The sequence below is a fragment of the Phaseolus vulgaris genome, chromosome 3 (assembly GCF_051622355.1).
Source record: "Phaseolus vulgaris cultivar YP4 chromosome 3, ASM5162235v1, whole genome shotgun sequence".
NCBI classification, from domain to species: domain Eukaryota; kingdom Viridiplantae; phylum Streptophyta; class Magnoliopsida; order Fabales; family Fabaceae; genus Phaseolus; species Phaseolus vulgaris.
Window position 1 is genome coordinate 19792407 of NC_143500.1, and position 23750 is coordinate 19816156.

Genomic DNA, 23750 nt, shown 5'->3' on the forward strand with positions numbered 1-23750 from the left:
TACAGAACATTCACTTTCTTATAGTTTCCTAGGTTGTAAAACCTCAGATCGTAAGTGAGAGAAGTAATAAACATATCAAAACACAATTTTAACACGTGAAATTGTTTTTTCAAAGACATCACAAGTGTTTCAATCAATTAATAGACCTTGGATTGTAAAAGTATTAAAAACATATCAAAAATACAATTTGAACACATGAAATGGTTTTTCAAAGGTATTATCACAAGTGTTTGAATCAAGTAATAGACCTTAGATTGTAAAAGAAGTATTAAACATATGAAAACACAATTTTAACACATGAAATTGTTTTTCAAAGATATTCATAAGTGTTTCAACCAGTTAATAGACTAGGATTGTAAGAGAAATATTAAACATATCAAAACACAATTTGAACACATGAAATTGGTTTTCAAAGATATCGTAAGTGCTTTCAATCAATTAATAGCGAAAAGAACAAGTTGCAAACACTTAGTTAAGTAATACGCTTGTTTTCGACAGTTAAGATACTTTTAAAACTATTATTATACAGAACATTCACTTTCTTATAGTTTCCTAGGTTGTAAAACCTCAGATCGTAAGTGAGAGAGTAATAAACATATCAAAACACAATTTTAACACGTGAAATTGTTTTTCAAAAGACATCACAAGTGTTTCAATCAATTAATAGACCTTGGATTGTAAAAGAAGTATTAAAAACATATCAAAATACAATTTGAACACATGAAATGGTTTTTCAAAGGTATTATCACAAGTGTTTGAATCAAGTAATAGACCTTAGATTGTAAAAGAAGTATTAAACATATGAAAACACAATTTTAACACATGAAATTGTTTTTCAAAGATATTCATAAGTGTTTCAACCAGTTAATAGACTAGGATTGTAAGAGAAATATTAAACATATCAAAACACAATTTGAACACATGAAATTGGTTTTCAAAGATATCGTAAGTGCTTTCAATCAATTAATAGCGAAAAGAACAAGTTGCAAACACTTAGTTAAGTAATACGCTTGTTTTCGACAGTTAAGATACTTTTTAAACTATTATTATACAGAACATTCACTTTCTTATAGTTTCCTAGGTTGTAAAACCTCGATCGTAAGTGAGAGAAGTAATAAACATATCAAAACACAATTTTAACACGTGAAATTGTTTTTCAAAGACATCACAAGTGTTTCAATCAATTAATAGACCTTGGATTGTAAAAGAAGTATTAAAAACATATCAAAATACAATTTGAACACATGAAATGGTTTTTCAAAGGTATTATCACAAGTGTTTGAATCAAGTAATAGACCTTAGATTGTAAAAGAAGTATTAAACATATGAAAACACAATTTTAACACATGAAATTGTTTTTCAAAGATATTCATAAGTGTTTCAACCAGTTAATAGACTAGGATTGTAAGAGAAATATTAAACATATCAAAACACAATTTGAACACATGAAATTGGTTTTCAAAGATATCGTAAGTGCTTTCAATCAATTAATAGCGAAAAGAACAAGTTGCAAACACTTAGTTAAGTAATACGCTTGTTTTCGACAGTTAAGATACTTTTAAAACTATTATTATACAGAACATTCACTTTCTTATAGTTTCCTAGGTTGTAAAACCTCAGATCGTAAGTGAAGTAATAAACATATCAAAACACAATTTTAACACGTGAAATTGTTTTTCAAAGACATCACAAGTGTTTCAATCAATTAATAGACCTTGGATTGTAAAAGAAGTATTAAAAACATATCAAAATACAATTTGAACACATGAAATGGTTTTTCAAAGGTATTATCACAAGTGTTTGAATCAAGTAATAGACCTTAGATTGTAAAGAAAGTATTAAACATATGAAAACACAATTTTAACACATGAAATTGTTTTTCAAAGATATTCATAAGTGTTTCAACCAGTTAATAGACTAGGATTGTAGAGAGAAATATTAAACATATCAAAAAACACAATTTGAACACATGAAATTGGTTTTCAAAGATATCGTAAGTGCTTTCAATCAATTAATAGCGAAAAGAACAAGTTGCAAACACTTAGTTAAGTAATACGCTTGTTTTCGACAGTTAAGATACTTTTAAAACTATTATTATACAGAACATTCACTTTCTTATAGTTTCCTAGGTTGTAAAACCTCAGATCGTAAGTGAGAGAAGTAATAAACATATCAAAACACAATTTTAACACGTGAAATTGTTTTTCAAAGACATCACAAGTGTTTCAATCAATTAATAGACCTTGGATTGTAAAAGAAGTATTAAAAACATATCAAAATACAATTTGAACACATGAAATGGTTTTTCAAAGGTATTATCACAAGTGTTTGAATCAAGTAATAGACCTTAGATTGTAAAAGAAGTATTAAACATATGAAAACACAATTTTAACACATGAAATTGTTTTTCAAAGATATTCATAAGTGTTTCAACCAGTTAATAGACTAGGATTGTAAGAGAAATATTAAACATATCAAAACACAATTTGAACACATGAAATTGGTTTTCAAAGATATCGTAAGTGCTTTCAATCAATTAATAGCGAAAAGAACAAGTTGCAAACACTTAGTTAAGTAATACGCTTGTTTTCGACAGTTAAGATACTTTTAAAACTATTATTATACAGAACATTCACTTTCTTATAGTTTCCTAGGTTGTAAAACCTCAGATCGTAAGTGAGAGAAGTAATAAACATATCAAAACACAATTTTAACACGTGAAATTGTTTTTCAAAGACATCACAAGTGTTTTCAATCAATTAATAGACCTTGGATTGTAAAAGTATTAAAAACATATCAAAATACAATTTGAACACATGAAATGGTTTTTCAAAGGTATTATCACAAGTGTTTGAATCAAAGTAATAGACCTTAGATTGTAAAAGAAGTATTAAACATATGAAAACACAATTTTAACACATGAAATTGTTTTTCAAAGATATTCATAAGTGTTTTCAACCAGTTAATAGACTAGGATTGTAAGAGAAATATTAAACATATCAAAACACAATTTGAACACATGAAATTGGTTTTCAAAGATATCGTAAGTGCTTTCAATCAATTAATAGCGAAAAGAACAAGTTGCAAACACTTAGTTAAGTAATACGCTTGTTTTCGACAGTTAAGATACTTTTAAAACTATTATTATACAGAACATTCACTTTCTTATAGTTTCCTAGGTTGTAAAACCTCAGATCGTAAGTGAGAGAAGTAATAAACATATCAAAACACAATTTTAACACGTGAAATTGTTTTTCAAAGACATCACAAGTGTTTCAATCAATTAATAGACCTTGGATTGTAAAAGAAGTATTAAAAACATATCAAAATACAATTTGAACACATGAAATGGTTTTTCAAAGGTATTATCACAAGTGTTTGAATCAAGTAATAGACCTTAGATTGTAAAAGAAGTATTAAACATATGAAAACACAATTTTAACACATGAAATTGTTTTTCAAAGATATTCATAAGTGTTTCAACCAGTTAATAGACTAGGATTGTAAGAGAAATATTAAACATATCAAAACACAATTTGAACACATGAAATTGGTTTTCAAAGATATCGTAAGTGCTTTCAATCAATTAATAGCGAAAAGAACAAGTTGCAAACACTTAGTTAAGTAATACGCTTGTTTTCGACAGTTAAGATACTTTTAAAACTATTATTATACAGAACATTCACTTTCTTATAGTTTCCTAGGTTGTAAAACCTCAGATCGTAAGTGAGAGAAGTAATAAACATATCAAAACACAATTTTAACACGTGAAATTGTTTTTCAAAGACATCACAAGTGTTTCAATCAATTAATAGACCTTGGATTGTAAAAGAAGTATTAAAAACATATCAAAATACAATTTGAACACATGAAATGGTTTTTCAAAGGTATTATCACAAGTGTTTGAATCAAGTAATAGACCTTAGATTGTAAAAGAAGTATTAAACATATGAAAACACAATTTTAACACATGAAATTGTTTTTCAAAGATATTCATAAGTGTTTCAACCAGTTAATAGACTAGGATTGTAAGAGAAATATTAAACATATCAAAACACAATTTGAACACATGAAATTGGTTTTCAAAGATATCGTAAGTGCTTTCAATCAATTAATAGCGAAAAGAACAAGTTGCAAACACTTAGTTAAGTAATACGCTTGTTTTCGACAGTTAAGATACTTTTAAACTATTATTATACAGAACATTCACTTTCTTATAGTTTCCTAGGTTGTAAAACCTCAGATCGTAAGTGAGAGAGTAATAAACATATCAAAACACAATTTTAACACGTGAAATTGTTTTTCAAAGACATCACAAGTGTTTCAATCAATTAATAGACCTTGGATTGTAAAAGAAGTATTAAAAACATATCAAAATACAATTTGAACACATGAAATGGTTTTTCAAAGGTATTATCACAAGTGTTTGAATCAAGTAATAGACCTTAGATTGTAAAAGTATTAAACATATGAAAACACAATTTTAACACATGAAATTGTTTTTCAAAGATATTCATAAGTGTTTCAACCAGTTAATAGACTAGGATTGTAAGAGAAATATTAAACATATCAAAACACAATTTGAACACATGAAATTGGTTTTCAAAGATATCGTAAGTGCTTTCAATCAATTAATAGCGAAAAGAACAAGTTGCAAACACTTAGTTAAGTAATACGCTTGTTTTCGACAGTTAAGATACTTTTAAAACTATTATTATACAGAACATTCACTTTCTTATAGTTTCCTAGGTTGTAAAACCTCGATCGTAAGTGAGAGAAGTAATAAACATATCAAAACACAATTTTAACACGTGAAATTGTTTTTCAAAGACATCACAAGTGTTTCAATCAATTAATAGACCTTGGATTGTAAAAGAAGTATTAAAAACATATCAAAATACAATTTGAACACATGAAATGGTTTTTCAAAGGTATTATCACAAGTGTTTGGATCAAGTAATAGACCTTAGATTGTAAAAGAAGTATTAAACATATGAAAACACAATTTTAACACATGAAATTGTTTTTCAAAGATATTCATAAGTGTTTCAACCAGTTAATAGACTAGGATTGTAAGAGAAATATTAAACATATCAAAACACAATTTGAACACATGAAATTGGTTTTCAAAGATATCGTAAGTGCTTTCAATCAATTAATAGCGAAAAGAACAAGTTGCAAACACTTAGTTAAGTAATACGCTTTGTTTTCGACAGTTAAGATACTTTTAAAACTATTATTATACAGAACATTCACTTTCTTATAGTTTCCTAGGTTGTAAAACCTCAGATCGTAAGTGAGAGAAGTAATAAACATATCAAAACACAATTTTAACACGTGAAATTGTTTTTCAAAGACATCAAAGTGTTTCAATCAATTAATAGACCTTGGATTGTAAAAGAAGTATTAAAAACATATCAAAATACAATTTGAACACATGAAATGGTTTTTCAAAGGTATTATCACAAGTGTTTGAATCAAGTAATAGACCTTAGATTGTAAAAGAAGTATTAAACATATGAAAACACAATTTTAACACATGAAATTGTTTTTCAAAGATATTCATAAGTGTTTCAACCAGTTAATAGACTAGGATTGTAAGAGAAATATTAAACATATCAAAACACAATTTGAACACATGAAATTGGTTTTCAAAGATATCGTAAGTGCTTTCAATCAATTAATAGCGAAAAGAACAAGTTGCAAACACTTAGTTAAGTAATACGCTTGTTTTCGACAGTTAAGATACTTTTAAAACTATTATTATACAGAACATTCACTTTCTTATAGTTTCCTAGGTTGTAAAACCTCGATCGTAAGTGAGAGAAGTAATAAACATATCAAAACACAATTTTAACACGTGAAATTGTTTTTCAAAGACATCACAAGTGTTTCAATCAATTAATAGACCTTGGATTGTAAAAGAAGTATTAAAAACATATCAAAATACAATTTGAACACATGAAATGGTTTTTCAAAGGTATTATCACAAGTGTTTGGATCAAGTAATAGACCTTAGATTGTAAAAGAAGTATTAAACATATGAAAACACAATTTTAACACATGAAATTGTTTTTCAAAGATATTCATAAGTGTTTCAACCAGTTAATAGACTAGGATTGTAAGAGAAATATTAAACATATCAAAACACAATTTGAACACATGAAATTGGTTTTCAAAGATATCGTAAGTGCTTTCAATCAATTAATAGCGAAAAGAACAAGTTGCAAACACTTAGTTAAGTAATACGCTTGTTTTCGACAGTTAAGATACTTTTAAAACTATTATTATACAGAACATTCACTTTCTTATAGTTTCCTAGGTTGTAAAACCTCGAGATCGTAAGTGAGAGAAGTAATAAACATATCAAAAACACAATTTTAACACGTGAAATTGTTTTTCAAAGACATCACAAGTGTTTCAATCAATTAATAGACCTTGGATTGTAAAAGAGAAGTATTAAAAACATATCAAAATACAATTTGAACACATGAAATGGTTTTTCAAAGGTATTATCACAAGTGTTTGAATCAAGTAATAGACCTTAGATTGTAAAAGAAGTATTAAACATATGAAAACACAATTTTAACACATGAAATTGTTTTTCAAAGATATTCATAAGTGTTTCAACCAGTTAATAGACTAGGATTGTAAGAGAAATATTAAACATATCAAAACACAATTTGAACACATGAAATTGGTTTTCAAAGATATCGTAAGTGCTTTCAATCAATTAATAGCGAAAAGAACAAGTTGCAAACACTTAGTTAAGTAATACGCTTGTTTTCGACAGTTAAGATACTTTTAAAACTATTATTATACAGAACATTCACTCTTTATAGTTTCCTAGGTTGTAAAACCTCAGATCGTAAGTGAGAGAAGTAATAAACATATCAAAACACAATTTTAACACGTGAAATTGTTTTTCAAAGACATCACAAGTGTTTCAATCAATTAATAGACCTTGGATTGTAAAAGAAGTATTAAAAACATATCAAAATACAATTTGAACACATGAAATGGTTTTTCAAAGGTATTATCACAAGTGTTTGAATCAAGTAATAGACCTTAGATTGTAAAGAAGTATTAAACATATGAAAACACAATTTTAACACATGAAATTGTTTTCAAAGATATTCATAAGTGTTTCAACCAGTTAATAGACTAGGATTGTAAGAGAAATATTAAACATATCAAAACACAATTTGAACACATGAAATTGGTTTTCAAAGATATCGTAAGTGCTTTCAATCAATTAATAGCGAAAAGAACAAGTTGCAAACACTTAGTTAAGTAATACGCTTGTTTTTCGACAGTTAAGATACTTTTAAAACTATTATTATACAGAACATTCACTTTCTTATAGTTTCCTAGGTTGTAAAACCTCAGATCGTAAGTGAGAGAAGTAATAAACATATCAAAACACAATTTTAACACGTGAAATTGTTTTTCAAAGACATCACAAGTGTTTCAATCAATTAATAGACCTTGGATTGTAAAAGAAGTATTAAAAACATATCAAAATACAATTTGAACACATGAAAATGGTTTTTCAAAGGTATTATCACAAGTGTTTGGATCAAGTAATAGACCTTAGATTGTAAAAGAAGTATTAAACATATGAAAACACAATTTTAACACATGAAATTGTTTTTCAAAGATATTCATAAGTGTTTCAACCAGTTAATAGACTAGGATTGTAAGAGAAATATTAAACATATCAAAACACAATTTGAACACATGAAATTGGTTTCAAAAGATATCGTAAGTGCTTTCAATCAATTAATAGCGAAAAGAACAAGTTGCAAACACTTAGTTAAGTAATACGCTTGTTTTCGACAGTTAAGATACTTTTAAAACTATTATTATACAGAACATTCACTTTCTTATAGTTTCCTAGGTTGTAAAACCTCGATCGTAAGTGAGAGAAGTAATAAACATATCAAAACACAATTTTAACACGTGAAATTGTTTTTCAAAGACATCACAAGTGTTTCAATCAATTAATAGACCTTGGATTGTAAAAGAAGTATTAAAAACATATCAAAATACAATTTGAACACATGAAATGGTTTTTCAAAGGTATTATTATCACAAGTGTTTGAATCAAGTAATAGACCTTAGATTGTAAAAGAAGTATTAAACATATGAAAACACAATTTTAACACATGAAATTGTTTTTCAAAGATATTCATAAGTGTTTCAACCAGTTAATAGACTAGGATTGTAAGAGAAATATTAAACATATCAAAACACAATTTGAACACATGAAATTGGTTTTCAAAGATATCGTAAGTGCTTTCAATCAATTAATAGCGAAAAGAACAAGTTGCAAACACTTAGTTAAGTAATACGCTTGTTTTCGACAGTTAAGATACTTTTAAAACTATTATTATACAGAACATTCACTTTCTTATAGTTTCCTAGGTTGTAAAACCTCAGATCGTAAGTGAGAGAAGTAATAAACATATCAAAACACAATTTTAACACGTGAAAAATTGTTTTTCAAAGACATCACAAGTGTTTCAATCAATTAATAGACCTTGGATTGTAAAAGAAGTATTAAAAACATATCAAAATACAATTTGAACACATGAAATGGTTTTTCAAAGGTATTATCACAAGTGTTTGAATCAAGTAATAGACCTTAGATTGTAAAAGAAGTATTAAACATATGAAAACACAATTTTAACACATGAAATTGTTTTTCAAAGATATTCATAAGTGTTTCAACCAGTTAATAGACTAGGATTGTAAGAGAAATATTAAACATATCAAAACACAATTTGAACACATGAAATTGGTTTTCAAAGATATCGTAAGTGCTTTCAATCAATTAATAGCGAAAAGAACAAGTTGCAAACACTTAGTTAAGTAATACGCTTGTTTTCGACAGTTAAGATACTTTTAAAACTATTATTATACAGAACATTCACTTTCTTATAGTTTCCTAGGTTGTAAAACCTCAGATCGTAAGTGAGAGAAGTAATAAACATATCAAAACACAATTTTAACACGTGAAATTGTTTTTCAAAGACATCACAAGTGTTTTCAATCAATTAATAGACCTTGGATTGTAAAAGAAGTATTAAAAACATATCAAAATACAATTTGAACACATGAAATGGTTTTTCAAAGGTATTATCACAAGTGTTTGAATCAAGTAATAGACCTTAGATTGTAAAAGAAGTATTAAACATATGAAAACACAATTTTAACACATGAAATTGTTTTTCAAAGATATTCATAAGTGTTTCAACCAGTTAATAGACTAGGATTGTAAGAGAAATATTAAACATATCAAAACACAATTTGAACACATGAAATTGGTTTTCAAAGATATCGTAAGTGCTTTCAATCAATTAATAGCGAAAAGAACAAGTTGCAAACACTTAGTTAAGTAATACGCTTGTTTTCGACAGTTAAGATACTTTTTAAACTATTATTATACAGAACATTCACTTTCTTATAGTTTCCTAGGTTGTAAAACCTCAGATCGTAAGTGAGAGAAGTAATAAACATATCAAAACACAATTTTAACACGTGAAATTGTTTTTCAAAGACATCACAAGTGTTTCAATCAATTAATAGACCTTGGATTGTAAAAGAAGTATTAAAAACATATCAAAATACAATTTGAACACATGAAATGGTTTTTCAAAGGTATTATCACAAGTGTTTGGATCAAGTAATAGACCTTAGATTGTAAAAGAAGTATTAAACATATGAAAACACAATTTTAACACATGAAATTGTTTTTCAAAGATATTCATAAGTGTTTCAACCAGTTAATAGACTAGGATTGTAAGAGAAATATTAAACATATCAAAACACAATTTGAACACATGAAATTGGTTTTCAAAGATATCGTAAGTGCTTTCAATCAATTAATAGCGAAAGAACAAGTTGCAAACACTTAGTTAAGTAATACGCTTGTTTTCGACAGTTAAGATACTTTTAAACTATTATTATACAGAACATTCACTTTCTATATAGTTTCCTAGGTTGTAAAACCTCGATCGTAAGTGAGAGAAGTAATAAACATATCAAAACACAATTTTAACACGTGAAATTGTTTTTCAAAGACATCACAAAGTGTTTCAATCAATTAATAGACCTTGGATTGTAAAAGAAGTATTAAAAACATATCAAAATACAATTTGAACACATGAAATGGTTTTTCAAAGGTATTATCACAAGTGTTTGAATCAAGTAATAGACCTTAGATTGTAAAAGAAGTATTAAACATATGAAAACACAATTTTAACACATGAAATTGTTTTTCAAAGATATTCATAAGTGTTTCAACCAGTTAATAGACTAGGATTGTAAGAGAAATATTAAACATATCAAAACACAATTTGAACACATGAAATTGGTTTTCAAAGATATCGTAAGTGCTTTCAATCAATTAATAGCGAAAAGAACAAGTTGCAAACACTTAGTTAAGTAATACGCTTGTTTTCGACAGTTAAGATACTTTTAAAACTATTATTATACAGAACATTCACTTTCTTATAGTTTCCTAGGTTGTAAAACCTCAGATCGTAAGTGAGAAGTAATAAACATATCAAAACACAATTTTAACACGTGAAATTGTTTTTCAAAGACATCACAAGTGTTTCAATCAATTAATAGACCTTGGATTGTAAAAGAAAGTATTAAAAACATATCAAAATACAATTTGAACACATGAAATGGTTTTTCAAAGGTATTATCACAAGTGTTTGAATCAAGTAATAGACCTTAGATTGTAAAAAAAGAAGTATTAAACATATGAAAACACAATTTTAACACATGAAATTGTTTTTCAAAGATATTCATAAGTGTTTCAACCAGTTAATAGACTAGGATTGTAAGAGAAATATTAAACATATCAAAACACAATTTGAACACATGAAATTGGTTTTCAAAGATATCGTAAGTGCTTTCAATCAATTAATAGCGAAAAAGAACAAGTTGCAAACACTTAGTTAAGTAATACGCTTGTTTTCGACAGTTAAGATACTTTTTAAACTATTATTATACAGAACATTCACTTTCTTATAGTTTCCTAGGTTGTAAAACCTCAGATCGTAAGTGAGAGAAGTAATAAACATATCAAAACACAATTTTAACACGTGAAATTGTTTTTCAAAGACATCACAAGTGTTTCAATCAATTAATAGACCTTGGATTGTAAAAGAAGTATTAAAAACATATCAAAATACAATTTGAACACATGAAATGGTTTTTCAAAGGTATTATCACAAGTGTTTGAATCAAGTAATAGACCTTAGATTGTAAAAGAAGTATTAAACATATGAAAACACAATTTTAACACATGAAATTGTTTTTCAAAGATATTCATAAGTGTTTCAACCAGTTAATAGACTAGGATTGTAAGAGAAATATTAAACATATCAAAACACAATTTGAACACATGAAATTGGTTTTCAAAAGATATCGTAGTGCTTTCAATCAATTAATAGCGAAAAGAACAAGTTGCAAACACTTAGTTAAGTAATACGCTTGTTTTCGACAGTTAAGATACTTTTAAACTATTATTATACAGAACATTCACTTTCTTATAGTTTCCTAGGTTGTAAACCTCAGATCGTAAGTGAGAGAAGTAATAAACATATCAAAACACAATTTTAACACGTGAAATTGTTTTTCAAAAGACATCACAAGTGTTTCAATCAATTAATAGACCTTGGATTGTAAAAGAAGTATTAAAAACATATCAAAATACAATTTGAACACATGAAATGGTTTTTCAAAGGTATTATCACAAGTGTTTGGATCAAGTAATAGACCTTAGATTGTAAAAGAAGTATTAAACATATGAAAACACAATTTTAACACATGAAATTGTTTTTCAAAGATATTCATAAGTGTTTCAACCAGTTAATAGACTAGGATTGTAAGAGAAATATTAAACATATCAAAACACAATTTGAACACATGAAATTGGTTTCAAAGATATCGTAAGTGCTTTCAATCAATTAATAGCGAAAAGAACAAGTTGCAAACACTTAGTTAAGTAATACGCTTGTTTTCGACAGTTAAGATACTTTTAAAACTATTATTATACAGAACATTCACTTTCTTATAGTTTCCTAGGTTGTAAAACCTCGATCGTAAGTGAGAGAAGTAATAAACATATCAAAACACAATTTTAACACGTGAAATTGTTTTTCAAAGACATCACAAGTGTTTCAATCAATTAATAGACCTTGGATTGTAAAAGAAGTATTAAAAACATATCAAAATACAATTTGAACACATGAAATGGTTTTTCAAAGGTATTATCACAAGTGTTTGAATCAAGTAATAGACCTTAGATTGTAAAAGAAGTATTAAACATATGAAAACACAATTTTAACACATGAAATTGTTTTTCAAAGATATTCATAAGTGTTTCAACCAGTTAATAGACTAGGATTGTAAGAGAAATATTAAACATATCAAAACACAATTTGAACACATGAAATTGGTTTTCAAAGATATCGTAAGTGCTTTCAATCAATTAATAGCGAAAAGAACAAGTTGCAAACACTTAGTTAAGTAATACGCTTGTTTTCGACAGTTAAGATACTTTTAAAACTATTATTATACAGAACATTCACTTTCTTATAGTTTCCTAGGTTGTAAAACCTCAGATCGTAAGTGAGAGAAGTAATAAACATATCAAAACACAATTTTAACACGTGAAATTGTTTTTCAAAAGACATCACAAGTGTTTCAATCAATTAATAGACCTTGGATTGTAAAAGAAGTATTAAAAACATATCAAAATACAATTTGAACACATGAAATGGTTTTTCAAAGGTATTATCACAAGTGTTTGAATCAAGTAATAGACCTTAGATTGTAAAAGAAGTATTAAACATATGAAAACACAATTTTAACACATGAAATTGTTTTTCAAAGATATTCATAAGTGTTTCAACCAGTTAATAGACTAGGATTGTAAGAGAGAAATATTAAACATATCAAAACACAATTTGAACACATGAAATTGGTTTTCAAAGATATCGTAAGTGCTTTCAATCAATTAATAGCGAAAAGAACAAGTTGCAAACACTTAGTTAAGTAATACGCTTGTTTTCGACAGTTAAGATACTTTTAAAACTATTATTATACAGAACATTCACTTTCTTATAGTTTCCTAGGTTGTAAAACCTCAGATCGTAAGTGAGAGAAGTAATAAACATATCAAAACACAATTTTAACACGTGAAATTGTTTTTCAAAGACATCACAAGTGTTTCAATCAATTAATAGACCTTGGATTGTAAAAGAAGTATTAAAAACATATCAAAATACAATTTGAACACATGAAATGGTTTTTCAAAGGTATTATCACAAGTGTTTGAATCAAGTAATAGACCTTAGATTGTAAAAGAAGTATTAAACATATGAAAACACAATTTTAACACATGAAATTGTTTTTCAAAGATATTCATAAGTGTTTCAACCAGTTAATAGACTAGGATTGTAAGAGAAATATTAAACATATCAAAACACAATTTGAACACATGAAATTGGTTTTCAAAGATATCGTAAGTGCTTTCAATCAATTAATAGCGAAAAGAACAAGTTGCAAACACTTAGTTAAGTAATACGCTTGTTTTTCGACAGTTAAGATACTTTTAAAACTATTATTATACAGAACATTCACTTTCTTATAGTTTCCTAGGTTGTAAAACCTCAGATCGTAAGTGAGAGAAGTAATAAACATATCAAAACACAATTTTAACACGTGAAATTGTTTTTCAAAGACATCACAAGTGTTTCAATCAATTAATAGACCTTGGATTGTAAAAGAAGTATTAAAAACATATCAAAATACAATTTGAACACATGAAATGGTTTTTCAAAGGTATTATCACAAGTGTTTGAATCAAGTAATAGACCTTAGATTGTAAAAGAAGTATTAAACATATGAAAACACAATTTTAACACATGAAATTGTTTTTCAAAGATATTCATAAGTGTTTCAACCAGTTAATAGACTAGGATTGTAAGAAAATATTAAACATATCAAAACACAATTTGAACACATGAAATTGGTTTTCAAAGATATCGTAAGTGCTTTCAATCAATTAATAGCGAAAAGAACAAGTTGCAAACACTTAGTTAAGTAATACGCTTGTTTTCGACAGTTAAGATACTTTTAAAACTATTATTATACAGAACATTCACTTTCTTATAGTTTCCTAGGTTGTAAAACCTCAGATCGTAAGTGAGAGAAGTAATAAACATATCAAAACACAATTTTAACACGTGAAATTGTTTTTCAAAGACATCACAAGTGTTTCAATCAATTAATAGACCTTGGATTGTAAAAGAAGTATTAAAAACATATCAAAATACAATTTGAACACATGAAATGGTTTTTCAAAGGTATTATCACAAGTGTTTGAATCAAGTAATAGACCTTAGATTGTAAAAGAAGTATTAAACATATGAAAACACAATTTTAACACATGAAATTGTTTTTCAAAGATATTCATAAGTGTTTCAACCAGTTAATAGACTAGGATTGTAAGAGAAATATTAAACATATCAAAAACACAATTTGAACACATGAAATTGGTTTTCAAAGATATCGTAAGTGCTTTCAATCAATTAATAGCGAAAAGAACAAGTTGCAAACACTTAGTTAAGTAATACGCTTGTTTTCGACAGTTAAGATACTTTTAAAACTATTATTATACAGAACATTCACTTTCTTATAGTTTCCTAGGTTGTAAAACCTCAGATCGTAAGTGAGAGAAGTAATAAACATATCAAAACACAATTTTAACACGTGAAATTGTTTTTCAAAGACATCACAAGTGTTTCAATCAATTAATAGACCTTGGATTGTAAAAGAAGTATTAAAAACATATCAAAATACAATTTGAACACATGAAATGGTTTTTCAAAGGTATTATCACAAGTGTTTGAATCAAGTAATAGACCTTAGATTGTAAAAGAAGTATTAAACATATGAAAACACAATTTTAACACATGAAATTGTTTTTCAAAAGATATTCATAAGTGTTTCAACCAGTTAATAGACTAGGATTGTAAGAGAAATATTAAACATATCAAAACACAATTTGAACACATGAAATTGGTTTTCAAAGATATCGTAAGTGCTTTCAATCAATTAATAGCGAAAGAACAAGTTGCAAACACTTAGTTAAGTAATACGCTTGTTTTCGACAGTTAAGATACTTTTAAAACTATTATTATACAGAACATTCACTTTCTTATAGTTTTCCTAGGTTGTAAAACCTCAGATCGTAAGTGAGAGAAGTAATAAACATATCAAAACACAATTTTAACACGTGAAATGTTTTTCAAAGACATCACAAGTGTTTCAATCAATTAATAGACCTTGGATTGTAAAAGAAGTATTAAAAACATATCAAAATACAATTTGAACACATGAAATGGTTTTTCAAAAGGTATTATCACAAGTGTTTGAATCAAGTAATAGACCTTAGATTGTAAAGAGAAGTATTAAACATATGAAAACACAATTTTAACACATGAAATTGTTTTTCAAAGATATTCATAAGTGTTTCAACCAGTTAATAGACTAGGATTGTAAGAGAAATATTAAACATATCAAAAACACAATTTGAACACATGAAATTGGTTTTCAAAGATATCGTAAGTGCTTTCAATCAATTAATAGCGAAAAGAACAAGTTGCAAACACTTAGTTAAGTAATACGCTTGTTTTCGACAGTTAAAGATACTTTTAGAACTATTATTATACAGAACATTCACTTTCTTATAGTTTCCTAGGTTGTAAAACCTCAGATCGTAAGTGAGAGAAGTAATAAACATATCAAAACACAATTTTAACACGTGAAATTGTTTTTCAAAGACATCACAAGTGTTTCAATCAATTAATAGACCTTGGATTGTAAAAGAAGTATTAAAAACATATCAAAATACAATTTGAACACATGAAATGGTTTTTCAAAGGTATTATCACAAGTGTTTGAATCAAGTAATAGACCTTAGATTGTAAAGAAGTATAAACATATGAAAACACAATTTTAACACATGAAATTGTTTTTCAAAGATATTCATAAGTGTTTCAACCAGTTAATAGACTAGGATTGTAAGAGAAATATTAAACATATCAAAACACAATTTGAACACATGAAATTGGTTTTCAAAGATATCGTAAGTGCTTTCAATCAATTAATAGCGAAAAGAACAAGTTGCAAACACTTAGTTAAGTAATACGCTTGTTTTCGACAGTTAAGATACTTTTAAAACTATTATTATACAGAACATTCACTTTCTTATAGTTTCCTAGGTTGTAAAACCTCGAGATCGTAAGTGAGAGAAGTAATAAACATATCAAAACACAATTTTAACACGTGAAATTGTTTTTCAAAGACATCACAAGTGTTTCAATCAATTAATAGACCTTGGATTGTAAAAGAAGTATTAAAAACATATCAAAATACAATTTGAACACATGAAATGGTTTTTCAAAGGTATTATCACAAGTGTTTGAATCAAGTAATAGACCTTAGATTGTAAAAAAGAAGTATTAAACATATGAAAACACAATTTTAACACATGAAATTGTTTTTCAAAGATATTCATAAGTGTTTCAACCAGTTAATAGACTAGGATTGTAAGAGAAATATTAAACATATCAAAACACAATTTGAACACATGAAATTGGTTTTCAAAGATATCGTAAGTGCTTTCAATCAATTAATAGCGAAAAGAACAAGTTGCAAACACTTAGTTAAGTAATACGCTTGTTTTCGACAGTTAAGATACTTTTTAAAACTATTATTATACAGAACATTCACTTTCTTATAGTTTCCTAGGTTGTAAAACCTCAGATCGTAAGTGAGAGAAGTAATAAACATATCAAAACACAATTTTAACACGTGAAATTGTTTTTCAAAGACATCACAAGTGTTTCAATCAATTAATAGACCTTGGATTGTAAAAGAAGTATTAAAAACATATCAAAATACAATTTGAACACATGAAATGGTTTTCAAAGGTATTATCACAAGTGTTTGAATCAAGTAATAGACCTTAGATTGTAAAAGAAGTATTAAACATATGAAAACACAAATTTTAACACATGAAATTGTTTTTCAAAGATATTCATAAGTGTTTCAACCAGTTAATAGACTAGGATTGTAAGAGAAATATTAAACATATCAAAAACACAATTTGAACACATGAAATTGGTTTTCAAAGATATCGTAAGTGCTTTCAATCAATTAATAGCGAAAAGAACAAGTTGCAAACACTTAGTTAAGTAATACGCTTGTTTTCGACAGTTAAGATACTTTTAGAACTATTATTATACAGAACATTCACTTTCTTATAGTTTCCTAGGTTGTAAAACCTCAGATCGTAAGTGAGAGAAGTAATAAACATATCAAAACACAATTTTAACACGTGAAATTTGTTTTTCAAAAGACATCACAAGTGTTTCAATCAATTAATAGACCTTGGATTGTAAAGAAGTATTAAAACATATCAAAATACAATTTGAACACATGAAATGGTTTTTCAAAGGTATTATCACAAGTGTTTGAATCAAGTAATAGACCTTAGATTGTAAAAGAAGTATTAAACATATGAAAACACAATTTTAACACATGAAATTGTTTTTCAAAGATATTCATAAGTGTTTCAACCAGTTAATAGACTAGGATTGTAAGAGAAATATTAAACATATCAAAAACACAATTTGAACACATGAAAAATTGGTTTTCAAAGATATCGTAAGTGCTTTCAATCAATTAATAGCGAAAAGAACAAGTTGCAAACACTTAGTTAAGTAATACGCTTGTTTTCGACAGTTAAGATACTTTTAAAACTATTATTATACAGAACATTCACTTTCTTATAGTTTCCTAGGTTGTAAAACCTCAGATCGTAAGTGAGAGAAGTAATAAACATATCAAAACACAATTTTAACACGTGAAATTGTTTTTCAAAGACATCATCAAGTGTTTCAATCAATTAATAGACCTTGGATTGTAAAGAAGTATTAAAAACATATCAAAATACAATTTGAACACATGAAATGGTTTTTCAAAGGTATTATCACAAGTGTTTGAATCAAGTAATAGACCTTAGATTGTAAAAGAAGTATTAAACATATGAAAACACAATTTTAACACATGAAATTGTTTTTCAAAGATATTCATAAGTGTTTCAACCAGTTAATAGACTAGGATTGTAAGAGAAATATTAAACATATCAAAACACAATTTGAACACATGAAATTGGTTTTCAAAAGATATCGTAAGTGCTTTCAATCAATTAATAGCGAAAAGAACAAGTTGCAAACACTTAGTTAAGTAATACGCTTGTTTTCGACAGTTAAGATACTTTTAGAACTATTATTATACAGAACATTCACTTTCTTATAGTTTCCTAGGTTGTAAAACCTCGCATCGTAAGTGAGAGAAGTAATAAACATATCAAAACACAATTTTAAACACGTGAAAATTGTTTTTTCAAAGGGACATCACAAGTGTTTTCAATCAATTAATAGACCTTGGGATTGTAAAAGAAGTATTAAAAAACATATCAAAAATACAATTTGAAACACATGAAAATGGTTTTTTCAAAAGGTATTATCACAAGTGTTTTGAATCAAGTAATAGACCCTTAGATTGTAAAAGAAGTATTAAAACATATGAAAAACACAATTTTAAACACATGAAAATTGTTTTTTCAAAGATATTCATAAGTGTTTTCAACCAGTTAATAGACTAGGATTGTAAGAGAAAATATTAAAACATATCAAAAACAAAATTTGAACACATGAAAATTGGTTTTTCAAAGATATCGTAAGTGCTTTCAATCAATTAATAGCGAAAAGAAACAAGTTGCAAACACTTAGTTAAGTAATACGCTTGTTTTCGACAGTTAAGATACTTTTTAAAAACTATTATTATACAGAAACATTCACTTTCTTATAGTTTTCCCTAGGTTGTAAAAACCTCAGATCGTAAGTGAGAGAAAGTAATAAAACATATCAAAAACACAATTTTTAACACGTGAAAATTGTTTTTTCAAAGGATATCACAAGTGTTTTCAATCAATTAATAGACCTTGGATTGTAAAGGAAGTATTAAAAAACATATCAAAAATACAATTTGAAACACATGAAAATGGTTTTTTCAAAGGTATTATCACAAGTGTTTTGAATCAAGTAATAGGACCTTAGATTGTAAAAAGCAGTGTTAAAACATATGAAAAAACACAATTTTAAACACATGAAAATTGTTTTTTCAAAGATATTCGTAAGTGTTTTCAACCAGTTTAATAGAGTAGGATTGTAAGAGAAATATTAAAACATATCAAAAACACAATTTGAACACATGAAATTGGTTTTTCAAAGATATCGTAAGTTCTTTCAATCAATTAATAGCGAAAAAGAAACAAGTTGCAAAACACTTAGTTAAGTGAATACGCTTGTTTTTCGACAGTTAAGATACTTTTAGAAAACTATTATTATACAGAAACATTCACTTTCTTATAGTTTTCCTAGGTTGTAAAAACCTCAGATCGTAAGTGAGAGAAAGTAATAAACATATCAAAAACACAATTTTTAAACACGTGAAATTGTTTTTTCAAAAGATATCACAAGTGTTTTCAATCAATTAATAGGACCTTGGATTGTAAAGGAAGTATTAAAAAACATATCAAAAATACAATTTGAACACATGAAAATGGTTTTTTCAAAGGTATTATCACAAGTGTTTGAATCAAGTAATAGACCTTAGATTGTAAAAGAAGTATTAAAACATATGAAAAACACAATTTTTAACACATGAAATTGTTTTTTCAAAAGATATTCAGAAGTGTTTTCAACCAGTTTAATAGACTAGGATTGTAAGAGAAATATTAAAACATATCAAAAACACAATTTGAAACACATGAAATTGGTTTTTCAAAGATATCGTAAGTGCTTTCAATCAATTAATAGCGAAAAGAACAAGTTGCAAAACACTTAGTTAAGTAATACGCTTGTTTTTCGACAGTTAAGATACTTTTAAAAACTATTATTATACAGAACATTCACTTTCTTATAGTTTCCTAGGTTGTAAAACCTCAGATCGTAAGTGAGAGAAGTAATAAAACATATCAAAAAACACAATTTTTAACACGTGAAATTGTTTTTTCAAAGATATCACAAGTGTTTCAATCAATTAATAGACCTTGGATTGTAAAGGAAGTATTAAAAACATATCAAAATACAATTTGAACACATGAAATGGTTTTTCAAAGGTATTATCACAAGTGTTTGAATCAAGTAATAGACCTTAGATTGTAAAAGAAGTATTAAACATATGAAAAACACAATTTTAACACATGAAATTGTTTTTCAAAGATATTCATAAGTGTTTCAACCAGTTAATAGACTAGGATTGTAAGAGAAATATTAAACATATCAAAACACAATTTGAACACATGAAATTGGTTTTCAAAGATATCGTAAGTGCTTTCAATCAATTAATAGCGAAAAGAACAAGTTGCAAACACTTAGTTAAGTAATACGCTTGTTTTCGACAGTTAAGATACTTTTTAAAACTATTATTATACAGAACATTCACTTTCTTATAGTTTCCTAGGTTGTAAAACCTCAGATCGTAAGTGAGAGAAGTAATAAACATATCAAAACACAATTTTAACACGTGAAATTGTTTTTCAAAGATATCACAAGTGTTTCAATCAATTAATAGACCTTGGATTGTAAAGGAAGTATTAAAAACATATCAAAATACAATTTGAACACATGAAATGGTTTTTCAAAGGTATTATCACAAGTGTTTGAATCAAGTAATAGACCTTAGATTGTAAAAGAAGTATTAAACATATGAAAAACACAATTTTAACACATGAAATTGTTTTTCAAAGATATTCATAAGTGTTTCAACCAGTTAATAGACTAGGATTGTAAGAGAAATATTAAACATATCAAAAAACACAATTTGAACACATGAAATTGGTTTTCAAAGATATCGTAAGTGCTTTTCAATCAATTAATAGCGAAAAGAACAAGTTGCAAACACTTAGTTAAGTAATACGCTTGTTTTCGACAGTTAAGATACTTTTAAAACTATTATTATACAGAACATTCACTTTCTTATAGTTTCCTAGGTTGTAAACCCTCAGATCGTAAGTGAGAGAAGTAATAAACATATCAAAAACACAATTTTAACACAGTGAAATTGTTTTTCAAAGATATCACAAGTGTTTTCAATCAATTAATAGACCTTGGATTGTAAAGGAAGTATTAAAAAACATATCAAAATACAATTTGAACACATGAAATGGTTTTTCAAAGGTATTATCACAAGTGTTTGAATCAAGTAATAGACCTTAGATTGTAAAAGAAGTATTAAACATATGAAAACACAATTTTAACACATGAAATTGTTTTTCAAAGATATTCATAAGTGTTTCAACCAGTTAATAGACTAGGATTGTAAGAGAAATATTAAACATATCAAAACAAAATTTGAACCACATGAAATTGGTTTTCAAAGATATCGTAAGTGCTTTCAATCAATTAATAGCGAAAAGAACAAGTTGCAAACACTTAGTTAAGTAATACGCTTGTTTTCGACAGTTAAGATAATTTTAAAACTATTATTATACAGAACATTCACTTTCTTATAGTTTCCTAGGTTGTAAAACCTCAGATCGTAAGTGAGAGAAGTAATAAACATATCAAAACACAATTTTAACACGTGAAATTGTTTTTCAAGAGATATCACAAGTGTTTCAATCAATTAATAGACCTTGGATTGTAAAGGAAGTATTAAAAACATATCAAAATACAATTTGAACACATGAAATGGTTTTTCAAAGGTATTATCACAAGTGTTTGAATCAAGTAATAGACCTTAGATTGTAAAAGAAGTATTAAAACATATGAAAACACAATTTTAACACATGAAATTGTTTTTCAAAGATATTCGTAAGTGTTTCAACCAGTTAATAGAGTAGGATTGTAAGAGAAATATTAAACATATCAAAACAAAATTTGAACACATGAAATTGGTTTTCAAAGATATCGTAAGTGCTTTCAATCAATTAATAGCGAAAAGAACAAGTTGCAAACACTTAGTTAAGTAATACGCTTGTTTTCGACAGTTAAGATACTTTTAAAACTATTATTATACAGAACATTCACTTTCTTATAGTTTCCTAGGTTGTAAAACCTCAGATCGTAAGTGAGAGAAGTAATAAACATATCAAAACACAATTTTAACACGTGAAATTGTTTTTCAAAGATATCACAAGTGTTTCAATCAATTAATAGACCTTGGATTGTAAAGGAAGTATTAAAAACATATCAAAATACAATTTGAACACATGAAATGGTTTTTCAAAGGTATTATCACAAGTGTTTGAATCAAGTAATAGACCTTAGATTGTAAAAGAAGTATTAAACATATGAAAACACAATTTTAACACATGAAATTGTTTTTCAAAGATATTCATAAGTGTTTCAACCAGTTAATAGACTAGGATTGTAAGAGAAATATTAAACATATCAAAACAAAATTTGAACACATGAAATTGGTTTTCAAAGATATCGTAAGTGCTTTCAATCAATTAATAGCGAAAAGAACAAGTTGCAAACACTTAGTTAAGTAATACGCTTGTTTTCGACAGTTAAGATACTTTTAAAACTATTATTATACAGAACATTCACTTTCTTATAGTTTCCTAGGTTGTAAAACCTCAGATCGTAAGTGAGAGAAGTAATAAACATATCAAAACACAATTTTAACACGTGAAATTGTTTTTCAAAGATATCACAAGTGTTTCAATCAATTAATAGACCTTGGATTGTAAAAGAAGTATTAAAAACATATCAAAATACAATTTGAACACATGAAATGGTTTTTCAAAGGTATTATCACAAGTGTTTGAATCAAGTAATAGACCTTAGATTGTAAAAGAAGTATTAAACATATGAAAACACAATTTTAACACATGAAATTGTTTTTCAAAGATATTCATAAGTGTTTCAACCAGTTAATAGACTAGGATTGTAAGAGAAATATTAAACATATCAAAACAAAATTTGAACACATGAAATTGGTTTTCAAAGATATCGTAAGTGCTTTCAATCAATTAATAGCGAAAAGAACAAGTTGCAAACACTTAGTTAAGTAATACGCTTGTTTTCGACAGTTAAGATACTTTTAAAACTATTATTATACAGAACATTCACTTTCTTATAGTTTCCTAGGTTGTAAAACCTCAGATCGTAAGTGAGAGAAGTAATAAACATATCAAAACACAATTTTAACACGTGAAATTGTTTTTCAAAGATATCACAAGTGTTTCAATCAATTAATAGACCTTGGATTGTAAAAGAAGTATTAAAAACATATCAAAATACAATTTGAACACATGAAATGGTTTTTCAAAGGTATTATCACAAGTGTTTGAATCAAGTAATAGACCTTAGATTGTAAAAGAAGTATTAAACATATGAAAACACAATTTTAACACATGAAATTGTTTTTCAAAGATATTCATAAGTGTTTCAACCAGTTAATAGACTAGGATTGTAAGAGAAATATTAAACATATCAAAACACAATTTGAACACATGAAATTGGTTTTCAAAGATATCGTAAGTGCTTTCAATCAATTAATAGCGAAAAGAACAAGTTGCAAACACTTAGTTAAGTAATACGCTTGTTTTCGACAGTTAAGATACTTTTAAAACTATTATT